The sequence below is a fragment of the Miscanthus floridulus genome, unplaced genomic scaffold, assembly GCF_019320115.1.
Source record: "Miscanthus floridulus cultivar M001 unplaced genomic scaffold, ASM1932011v1 fs_297_1_2, whole genome shotgun sequence".
Taxonomy (NCBI): Eukaryota; Viridiplantae; Streptophyta; class Magnoliopsida; order Poales; family Poaceae; genus Miscanthus; species Miscanthus floridulus.
Window position 1 is genome coordinate 2,202 of NW_027096538.1, and position 11,449 is coordinate 13,650.

At 48.4% G+C, this 11,449-nt stretch overlaps 1 pseudogene; it reads left to right on the forward strand.

The window, feature by feature from the left end:
* Positions 1-4,969: 4,969 nt before the first annotated feature.
* Positions 4,970-11,032, forward strand: LOC136531179 (uncharacterized; annotated as a pseudogene).
* Positions 11,033-11,449: the final 417 nt, after the last annotated feature.

Consider the following 11,449-nt stretch of genomic DNA (forward strand, 5'->3'; position numbering starts at 1 on the left):
ATTTGAAGTTATTATGAGGGAGAAAGACTAGTTACGAGTTTTAGCAAGAGATTAAAAAGAGAAATCAGAGTTTTTCAATAATTTTAAATTTTAATTTCAAATAGCATTTTCAAGTAGTAAATGATCTCAAATTAAAAAAGTTTTCAGCTACAAAGTTGCATAACTTTTCGAGATCTACAACTTTTGTTTTGGCGTTTCTCCATTTGAGGCTATTTGAAAAATTCAAATTTTAAATTTTAGAAATCAAACATAATTTTTGTTAGATAGATTATTTCAAATGAAAATATTTGGACATCCAAACGATCTCCAATTAAAATAGTTTGAACTACAAAATTGTAGATCTCGTCGAGTACTACAACTTTGATATAAAGTTCATCTTCATCGGATATCATATGAGAAACTTATGAAGTTTTCTTATAGCATATCACTGTCGGTTCAAGCCATGAACTGACAGTGTCGGTTCTTGGCTAAAACCGACAGTGATGACCCAATATCACTGCCGATTCTTGGCTAAAACTGACAGTGATATGAACTGACAGTGAATACCCGAATATCAGTGTCGGTTGGTCCTATCACTGCCGGTTTTAGCCAAAAACTGGCAGTGGTGGACTATCACTGTCGGTTTTTTAAAATTCGGCAGTGATGTCCAATTCTGTAGTACTGAGTCAAAATGTAGAACATGCTTTGTTGGTAACAAGGTAGGTAGGAGCGATAAAGTATCAGGTATCACAAACTGAACCAACGAGATTGGTACACCATTACATAATACCTCAGCACAGGTTACATATATAGCTTTGTGCTTCACTTGTTTAGTTGTTGACCTTACCTTTAGCTTGGAGTGTCTTCCTCCTGTTAGCATTCTCAATTAACATCTTTGAAGCTCCTTACCTAGTGAATTCACTTCTCTCCTCAACATTTCATTCTCATAAAATCCGCATAGCATTTTCACGAGCCCTGCGATGAGTATAGGTAACTCTCCATTAATAGACATATATATATGCAATGTCGCATTGTACAGTTTGCATAGGAATGAGTATAGGTAATCACTAGAGTGTGGGTCAGTACACATATATAGCTCCATGATGTGCATGACCAATAAGTATCGAGGATTAGGATGGGAGAAGACGTGATATGTTGACTCAAATCATGCATTCCACGTAATTTGTGCAACAGTCATGAGAAAGTAAAATCTGCCCCTAATAGCATGTGCTCTCCTATTATACACTGTTGTATATATGTGCAGGGAGATGCATGCACGGCAGGAGAGAGAAAATAATATATTGTTTCTGTTCTACTGACCATTTGACCACTCGTTCCATGTTAAAATGCTCTGTGGTCACACGCAAATCACAGCAGAGAAACAAGGGTCTGTCAAACACACTGCAAGTTAAATGCAAAATGAGCGGGGTGGGCATTGTCCATTTCCTACCAGTTTCAAAACAATATAACTATCGTGTGACGTCCCCATATTTGACAAATAAATAAATAGTAGGGAAAATGTAATGACGCAACTAACGCCAAAAAATTATATAGTACAACATTTGTTCCATTGCTCAACATCCTTTGTATATAAGAGAGTAAGTTTTACTAGTGGTTCTTGAACTTGTCTTAAGTTCTCGTCCTGGTCCCTGTACTTAAAAAGCATATACTCGGCTCCGTAAACTTCTCTTAAGTTCACAGAACTTGCACATGTAAGCTGCCATGCTGTAGCGACGTGCTTGCATATGTATGCTGCCATGCTTTGCCTTTGCTGAGGCCCATCGCTCACCAACGGTGGAGTGGGCATGCATGTCCACGTGATTTGCTCATCGTGGCAGGAGGCGAGGAAGTCCAGGATGGTGGGGAGCGAGTGCGAGAAGAGGGTAAGCATGAGAGCCTACACTGTGGGAGAGAGGAAAGAGTGTGGCTGTATAGGTGTCGAGTACATGCGACTAACACGGGGAGGGCCGACTCTAGTGCCACAGTAAGGTGGAGTAGGAGCAATTCGAGCAACACCATGATTGGGGCTTGGCAAGGAATGATACGGTGCCATGGGTATATGGATGGGCGAACACAGTGCAACGTACGCCATATGAGCCGTCACGTGCGGTGTGACGGGATAGACGCAGTGGATCAGGACGGTAATAATACAATTTTCACGACCTGAATGTTCAATTTGCATGTGTAAGGACATATATATGAGAACTTGGAACAAGTTTAGGAGTCGATAATGCAATTTGCAAGTATCTAAACATATATGAGAACTACAAACGAGTTAAGGAGCTGAGTGTGCAAGTTTGGGGAGCCGAGCATGGAATTTGCAATTATCAGGTGTGTTATTAGAACTTAGGACAAGTTTAGTGACCTGAATAAATACTAGGACTACGATGAGAACTCAGAATAAATTTAATAATCGCTAGTGAAATTTAATCTTTATAAAATTTTCAACATGATTTTTGAATTCCTAATCATTTTATGTTGTTGAGACTTGCGGTCTCAGACAGTGTGGAGGAGGTAGAGGCCTCCGCCCGCTAAGCGCTGCCCTCAGGCGGAGGCTCGGGAAACAGGCACAACAAGTGGGCGTGTAGAGAAACGACACGTAAAACTAGGGTTTCATTAATGCATTCACCAACCTCTCGTACTATTACAAGTGTTTCCTATTTATAGGGCTCAACTATTACTTTACAAAGTTTACGATAGTACCATTCAACTGCTACAGTACATTCTCGGAATATTTCACTACTCGCCTTTCATCTCGGGGGTAATCTTGTCATGCCGCCCTTAGGTACTGGGCCTGCGCGATCAGCCGGCCCATCAAGCCTCAGGATTCGGCGATGGGCCTTTGGACCTCCGCCGTCGGCCTCAGGATTCGGCGACGGGCCTTCGGGCCTCCACCGTCGGCCTCCGCCTCATCAGGCCTCAGGATTCGGCGACGGGCCTTCGGGCCTCCGCCGTTGGTCTCCGCCCCATCGGGTCTTAGGATTCGACGAAGGGCCTTTAGGCCTCTGCCATCGATCTCCGCCCCTGGGACGCCGAGGCCGCAGACCCCTGACGCCCAGTATTGCCGTCCTCCTGCTTGGGTCTCTGCCCCTACGAGCGGAGGCCGAACCGGCGCGCCCGCGCCGTCCACGAGCGCCTTCCTCTGGTTACCTGCACACACACGTAGGTAACGTTGGCACTTGATTAGCCTTGCAGCGGGGCGGCCTCCGCCCCCTCCGCCCGGAGACGCCTATGAGCTAACCGGGCGGAGGCTGCGCTAGGGTCACCGGCAGCGTCCTGCAAGCAGTCTGAGAAACCGTCATCTTTCTGGGTCTGGAGGCGTGGTAGCTGGGCCTTTGCTTAGGTAGTTGGTCGGAGACGTCTTTGCTAACTGCTGGCCGCATAGGTCTCTGCCACTCTCAGAGGCCGTGTTACAACATATGTAACACTTCAGGAATCGCTGTCGTTGCCGACGGCCAAATTCTTTGCCGACGGCCAAGGAATAAGCCATCGGCAAAGAACATCTTTACCGATGGCCAGGGCCCGCCGTCGGCAAAGAATCCTTTGCCGAGTGTCAGGCCGTCGGCAAAGGCTCACACTTGGCAAAGGTCCGCTTTGCCGACGGCCTGTCTCTCGGCAAAGAAAGGCCCTCGGCAACAGCAGCCGACGCCGTCCCCTTTGCCGAGAGCCACGCCGTCAGGCCCTCGGCAAAGGTGTAACATTTGCCGACGGCCCTGGCTGTCGGCAAAGGCCTACCACGTGGCAGCCTCACAGCCGGCCAGGGCCACCAGATTTGCCGACGGCCACGTGGTCTGGCCGTCGGCAAAGGTTCTTTGCCGAGGGCCATCTGAGACCCTCGGTAAAGAAATATTTTTTTTGTTTTTTTCTTCCCAGTTTTTTTCGGGTGCCTTCCTACACCAAATACAACCCAATTTCAAAAGTTGGGACAATTTTGAGTTTTTTTTCTATATTTCGTTAATTATTTTTGTTTCTTTGAATTTTTCCGGCAACTCAAAATTTGAACTGCAGGTACATGAAATAATAGAATTTTTTGATTTGAAAAATGGTATTCATAATGTTCGGAGTACGTTGAGGCCGTATCCAGGACCTCGCATGAAATTACGACCATGTTGGTGTCGTAACATGGTGAGTTACGTGCGCGAAAAGTGTTTTAAAATTATATAAAATCCAAATGAAGTCCAAAATTGACGAAACTTGACGAGTTGTGTTGTCATCACATGTGGAGGCCGTGGTAAAAAATTGAGAAAGTTTCGAGCAAGTTGTGACATCGGATGCCTAAAACCCAAACATCTCCACATGTGATCACCGTTTCACGCAGCGTCAGGCGATTTGCGCCGATGCCCCCAGCGAGGGTTTGTCCCTGTGGAAAGAACCACGGCTTCCGTGTTAACAAGAAGTCGTTCTAGTATGACCTTGATGTTCAGTATACTGCATTACAGCTGACCCACTTTGCTATGCTCCGTTCGTTTTGGATCTTATTAACCTGCACCTGTTGTTGTTTTTTTTAATAACAAAATGCCCTTTGTCTATAAGCCTTTTTAGTAAAAAACGAAAGCCCCCAATCTATCAAAGTTCCTTTTGCAGCTTCGATTAGCAATGTGATGAAGTGGAATAAGCCTTAGCCTCGGTTAAGTTTTAGTAGTTATTTTGTATAGGATCTGTTATACTGTCAGAACTCAGAAGTCTGCATCTTCGAAAACCAGTTTTAAATACAAGTGTTTGTTATTATACCGAGAAAAAATGTTAGATGTTAAGTGCTAATATGTGTTGGTCCTTAGTTGTCTGTGCATCTGATACTTGTCCATCTGTTTTCTCAGTTTGAAATAAATAGAAGTTGGTGCATGCACTACTGTAAACAACTTGATGTCACATTATGTGTTGGTTCATCTTTAAAGTAGCCATTAGCAATTCAACTGTTTATGCAGTGGGTGGAAGAAAAGAAAGGTAGCATTCAAAAGAAAAGATGCCCACCTGATACAATCTTCATGCCGCTGTGGTTATCGGTCTTCGCGCCGTTGTGGTTATCGGCCTTCGCGCCGTTGTTTTTTGTAGGTTTTGGAAACCTCCCCGTGCAGGGGAGGTGCTGCCGAAATTTTGAGTGGATACTAACCTTTTTTGCCCTTTTTGTAGGAGGACCTGTGGGAGGTACTCGGTGACCCCGATCGTCTTCGTGGGCGCTGCGGGTCTTCCTGCACCGCGTCAACTCTCCACCGGCCCGCTACCCGCCTCTGCGCCGCCACCCTAGGTATAAATCACCTCTCTTCCTTATAGTGGTTGTAAGCACATCGCGTAACCGAGTTAGGCGTCTCCCGTCCAAAAGGGATATGCGGCCGTTGGTATGCGCATCAATGCATATCTGCGATGGTATCTCTTTCGGATTGTCCATATTTTTTGGATAGCCCGAGGATGCGTAGATGGGTTAGCTTCCATGTTCCGCCCCAGTCCGAGTCGGAGTTTCGGCATCACCTCCCCATTGTTCTCCAGATACACACTCTCCCCGTCGGGACGTGTATCGGGAGAACAGCGGGGTGGTGCTGCCGAAATTCCATCTCGGACGGGAGTGGAGCATGGAAGCTAACCTCATCTACGCATCCTCGGGTGGGATTAGGACCTATCCTTCACCTATTAGATGGTAGGAACGCCTTGTAGATGCAGATGGTGGTTTTATTACTCGCTTACATTGGTGCATGACAGAGGATGGTTGACCGTGAGTGGATGTACATGGGCTTCGCAAGTAAGAGCTTTGAATGGGTTAGGGGGACCAATGAGTTCCTGAAGGAAGCATTTGGCCGAGCTGCTAAAGGGTCGATTCGGATGCCGTGTCCCTACAGCAAGTGTAAGAACCAGAAAAAGAAAGACTATAGTCACATGTACAGAGATATTTTCGCGAACGGATACGTTCCAAACTATACCCGCTGGATCCACCATGGTGAACGCCATCATATTAGGGAGGAGGTGGTGAGACCCCTCCTCGAGGAGTTTGATGCAGATGCCGGGATGGCAGACTTGATGGCAGACTATCATGAAGCACGGTTCGTTCAAGGAATGGAGGTGGAGGAAGAAGATCCAGAGGAAACCGCAAAGGCGTACTACACCATGATGGAGGCGGCAAAGAAGCCCCTTCACGAGAACACTATGGTTTTGCAACTGGATGCCATTTCACGCCTAATAGCGTTGAAGTCGTCACTGGGCATTAGTCGAGAAGGTTTTGATCTCGTGTTGGCGGTTGTTGGCCAACTGCTTCCGGAGGTTCACTTCCTGCCGAAGAACACGTATGAGTCACAGAGGCTCCTTCGTGCACTCAAGATGTCGTATGACGCAATCCAAGCTTGTAAGAACGGGTGCGTCCTGTTCAGGGGAGACCACGAGACAGCAACACACTGTCCAAAGTGCAAAGCCTCTAGGTTTGTGGAGGTAGAAGGTAGTGATGGTAGTAAGAAATAGTCTAAGATCCCCGAGATGGTCATACGGTACCTTCCTGTCCTACAGAGGCTCCAACGGCTGTACATGATAGAGGAGTCCGCGAAACAAATGACGTGGCACAAGAATGGCAAACGATACAGTGACAAGATGTAGCACCCAGCGGATGGTGATGCATGGAGGCACTTCGATGACATGAATCCTGACAAGGCTGCGGAGGCTTGGAATGTACATGTAGCGCTGGCAACAGATGGGTTCAACCCGTTTGGAATGATGGCGGCCCCGTACACTTGTTGGCCCGTGTTCGTGATCCCCTCAATCTTCCCCCTGGCATCATGTTTGAACCCAGGAACGTGTTCTTGACGCTGATAATACCTGGACACCCAGGCAACAATATGGGTGTCTTCATGCAGCCAGTGTGGGATGAATTGCAATGTGCTTGGGAAGAGGGGGTACTAACGTACGACCGAGCTACAAAGAGGAACTTCACAATGCATGTGTGGTACCAGTACTCAATGCATGACTTCCTGGCGTATGGCTTATTCAGCGCGTGGTGTGTTTACGGGAAGTTCCCTTGCCCAACATGCAAGGCAGATGTGATGTTCACCTGGCTGGCCAAGGGTGGCAAGTATTCTTCTTTCGACAAACATCATCAATTCCTGCCTGAGGACCATGAACTGAGACGAGATGAAAAGCACTTCACGAAAGGTGTTCAAGTCACCAGCCCCATCCCGGAGGATAAGAGCCCTGCTGACGTCCTTTCCCAGATAGAGGCTCTCCAAATTGATGAAGAGAAGGGTGGTTTTAAAGGATATGGTACCGACCACATGTGGACTCATATATCGGGCTTAACTAGGCTCCCCTACTACAAGGACCTTCTTCTTCCACACAACATCGATGTAATGCACACAGAAAAGAATGTCGCCGAGGCACTTTGGGCAACACTCATGGACATTGGCAAGAAGTCAAAGAACAACGTTAAGGCTAGACTGGACATTGAAACGATATGCGATAGACCAAATCTAGTGATGAAGACCCCCGCGCCAGGCAAGAGATGGAAAAAGGGCCCGGCCGATTACATCCTAAAAAGGGCAGATAGGAAGGAAGTACTGTAGTGGATCAAGACGTTAAAGTTCCCTGATGGGTATGAGGCAAATCTGAGTAGGGGAGTGAACTTGCAGACTATGAAAGTCTTAGGGATGAAGAGTCATGACTTCCACATATGGATTGAGCGGATCCTTCCTGCGATGACCCGAGGATACCTCCCCGAGCTAGTGTGGCACGTCCTGGCAGAGTTGAGCTTTTTCTTCTGCCAGCTTTGTGCCAAGGAGTTATCTCGGGATGTTTGTCTTGACCTAGAGAAGGTTGCACCTCTGTTGCTCTGCAAGTTGGAGATGATATTTCCACCCGGCTTCTTCCTGTCTATGCAGCATCTAATTTTGCACCTACCGCACGAGGCATGGTTGGGGGGCCCGTGCAGCACCGTTGGTGCTATCCAATCGAGAGGTGTCTAAAGCTTTTTCGGAAAAAGTGTAGAAATAAAGCCAAAATTTAGGCTTTCGTGGCAGAGGCATTCATTCTGGAGGAGTTCTCGACATTCACACAGGCGTACTATACTGAGAAACTTCACAGACCGCAAAATCCAACCCCTCGTTACAACATCGATGAGAATTCATCGAACCTCAGCCTTTTCAAAGGGGATCTCGGAAGAGGAGGCGCAGGGAACAACAAGAACTTACAGCATGATGAGTGGCACACTATCATGATCTACTTGTTGTTGAACCTTGAGGAATGCATTCCTTATCAGAAGTAAGTTCTCGATGAGCATGTTACATACGCCGCCACTATCCTCCACCTATCGATCCGACCCCCCTTGTCTCTTGTTGTTCCAGGGAATATATTAATGAACACTGGACATGCAATAGGGATCCTACCGAGCAAGAAGAAGACCATCTTCTTAGACATGGTGTGCCCGGTTTCGTCAACTGGTTCTGTACAAAGGTACCATCCAACTAACCCCGTTCCGACTTTGAGATTCCACTTTGCTCCTAGGAGCGAGTAATGTAACGATCTACCTGTCCTAACCTTGCAGGCCCTTTATGATGCGGAAATGAGTGATGAATTGAGACAGGTGGGCAGTGGCTTTGACCGAAGGGTCAAGTCATTCAGCGTTTATGATGTGAATGGCTATCGCTTTCGCACGAGAAGCTACGAAGAGAATCGAGGCAACCTAAAAACCATGTGCAGCGGAGTTCGTACACCCGGCACAGATGGGAAGGACTATTACGGCATAGTCGAAGAGATACTCGAGCTCAACTTTGGCAAAGACCTAGGTTGTAAGGTAGTGGTATTCAAATGCCACTGGTTCGATCCTAATGTCATGAAAAAGGACCTTAAGATTGGGCAAGTCGAAATTCGATAGGATTCTAACTATGAAGGAGACAATGTCTATATTGTGGCTAACCGAGACGCCACGCAAGTTTATTACCTCCCATGGGCGTGCCAAAAAGACAAGAATATTGCGGGTTGGAGCCTTGTGTAGTTGGTATCGCCGCGCGGTAAAGCGGCTGTCCCAAACGATGATGATTACAACTTTGACCCAAGGACAGATGAGTTCTATCAACCTGAGGGGCTAGAAGGTAGTTTGGAGATATACATTCTTTCGCTGATGGGTATGGAAGTAAACAACGACATCGATGAGGATGAGGGTGATGAGGTGCACGATGCTGAGGACTTACGAATCCTTGATGAATGGCATATGTAGCGCGATAGAGTTGTTGTGGACGATGTAGAGCCTGATGATGACGATGGAGATGATGATGACGATGCAGATGAAGCCCGACACTTAAGAGAGCTCGACAATATTGATAGTGATGATGCTAGTAGTGATGACAAGTACACGCCAGCCATATTGCCGTTCGCGGAGATAATTTCTAATTCATGTAATACCATATTGACGAGTACACGCTCGTGGTACATGGTCCCCAACGCCAACGTGGAGCACGCGGCCGCCGCCGCCGAGGACGAGGCGGGCTTCGGCGAGGAGCTTGACGTGGAGCCATCGACCACTAGTGGTGGGAGGCCCCCCAGCAGATGTCGCACGTCGTCGAGGAGGTTGTTCCAGGAGACGACAACGACGACGACCGGTGACGGTGACGGTGGCGACGACGGCGGCGGCGACAACGACGACGACCTTGGCGGCGGCGATGGGGGCGAGCAGACACTAGACACCTCGACTTCCTTAGCTTTGAGCAAGCCCTACCAGCGTGGGCCCTCATCACTCCCTGACCCGCCGCTCCTGTGCCACCGCCCGGTGATTCAACCCGTGGGCAAGTAAGTAACCATTGTTGATTTCACTACTTGTTCATATGACATGTTGAAATTTGAACTACAGACTAACAATTGTTGTTAATGACTCGTGCAGGGGCTGGGCAAAGGTGACCGACAGGAACAGTGCACGCCATGTCAATGGCATCCAGGGCCTGCTGGTTAGAAAGCACTACCCTGGCTTGGTCACCATCGGGGGTAAGGAGATCGTGCCCGACAAATGGGAACACTTCTACTAGGTCAAGGACGTACATGATGAAATCCTTGTGGTGAAGATCAAGAGGGAGTTCTGGGTGAGTCTTTGCATCGCACCGCATATCTCAATACTACGCATTCGTTGGACTTTCTTCAAACAATGAAATGATGTTTGATGTTTGTGTGTAGTTGTACTACAAGTTGGAGGAGGGGTAGGATGAGGAGCGAGCGGCGTGAGTGCAGGAGGCGGTCTACAAAGAGCGTCTCAAGGACATGTACCACGAGGCGCATCTCTAGGCCATCATCAGCTACTACGCCGACGTGTTTTGCTAGGTGGTGAAGAAGTCGTGAGTCAGGGAGTTGATACTGGAGAGGGAGACCGACCTCACCGAGGAGCAGTACATGTAGGTAATTAAGTAGGAAACATTCGTTGTGATTCCTTACATGACACATTCAATTCATCTTCTAGAATATCAAATACTTGAATGTCATGCAGGAGTGTCCAAGCTGGTGCAGCAGGTACCCGGACTGCTGGCTTCAAATTGTGCGTGGGTGGCATACAGATGCGGCGTACAAGGAGCGCAGAGAACATTGGGAGCGCCGCCTGGCGACGCCAGGGGTACCACACCACCAAGGGAACCAGAGCCTCCCAGTGTACATAGACAGATGGGTATGCTTCTGTTGATCCATTTATTATAGTGCTCAATTGTCACTACTTGTAACCATGTTTGTGTTTTCCTCACAGACGGAGACGCATGGTGGGCAGCAAATCAACGAGTTCACGGGGTTCGCCCTTGCTCACAAGGGCAAAGCGACAGCGGAGTCCACCGTCTATGACCCGGTGGAGGGGCCCGAGGCGTACACCAACGTGAACGTCTACAACAAGCTTGCTCGGTACACCGCCGCAGGTCTCGAGCGCCATGGGCCGACGTTTGACCCCACCACCGACCCCCTAGACACTAACCTCATGATGAGGGTGGGAGGAGGGAAGCAGCATGGCCGGTACTTTATTGCCAACAGCGCCATCGAGCCGTCCTCTGTTCAGACATTGAACCAGATCCGAAGAGGCGGGACCAGGAGCGGGCCAGAAATCCCCATAGCGCCTCGGTAGCCGAGCAGCTCGCAGATGATGACAGCACTTCAGGTAAGTGCAGTTTCATTCATCGTTCACTCGTTTCACACATGATGTACCTTGCCTTCACATACCATCAACCTTGCGGGTGTAATATTGCAGGCCCAGGTTGCATAGCTGTAGGCCAACCAGGTGGCCCAGGAGGCGCTGCGTCAGCAACAGGACGCGGCCCATCAGCAGCAGATGGCGGCACTGACGCAGCACTACTAGCGTCAGTTGATGGACTTGACCGGCTACTTCCGGTCCCAGATCCCGGGAACGCAGGAGCCTCCTGCCTCGATCTTCGCTCCACCACCAGTTCCTGTGCCTGCTCCTGTACCTGTTCTGGTGAGTATATTGCATGTTGCTTTAGCTTGTGCGGCCATCCTGCAGGTACTAATTACATCACTTGGCCTT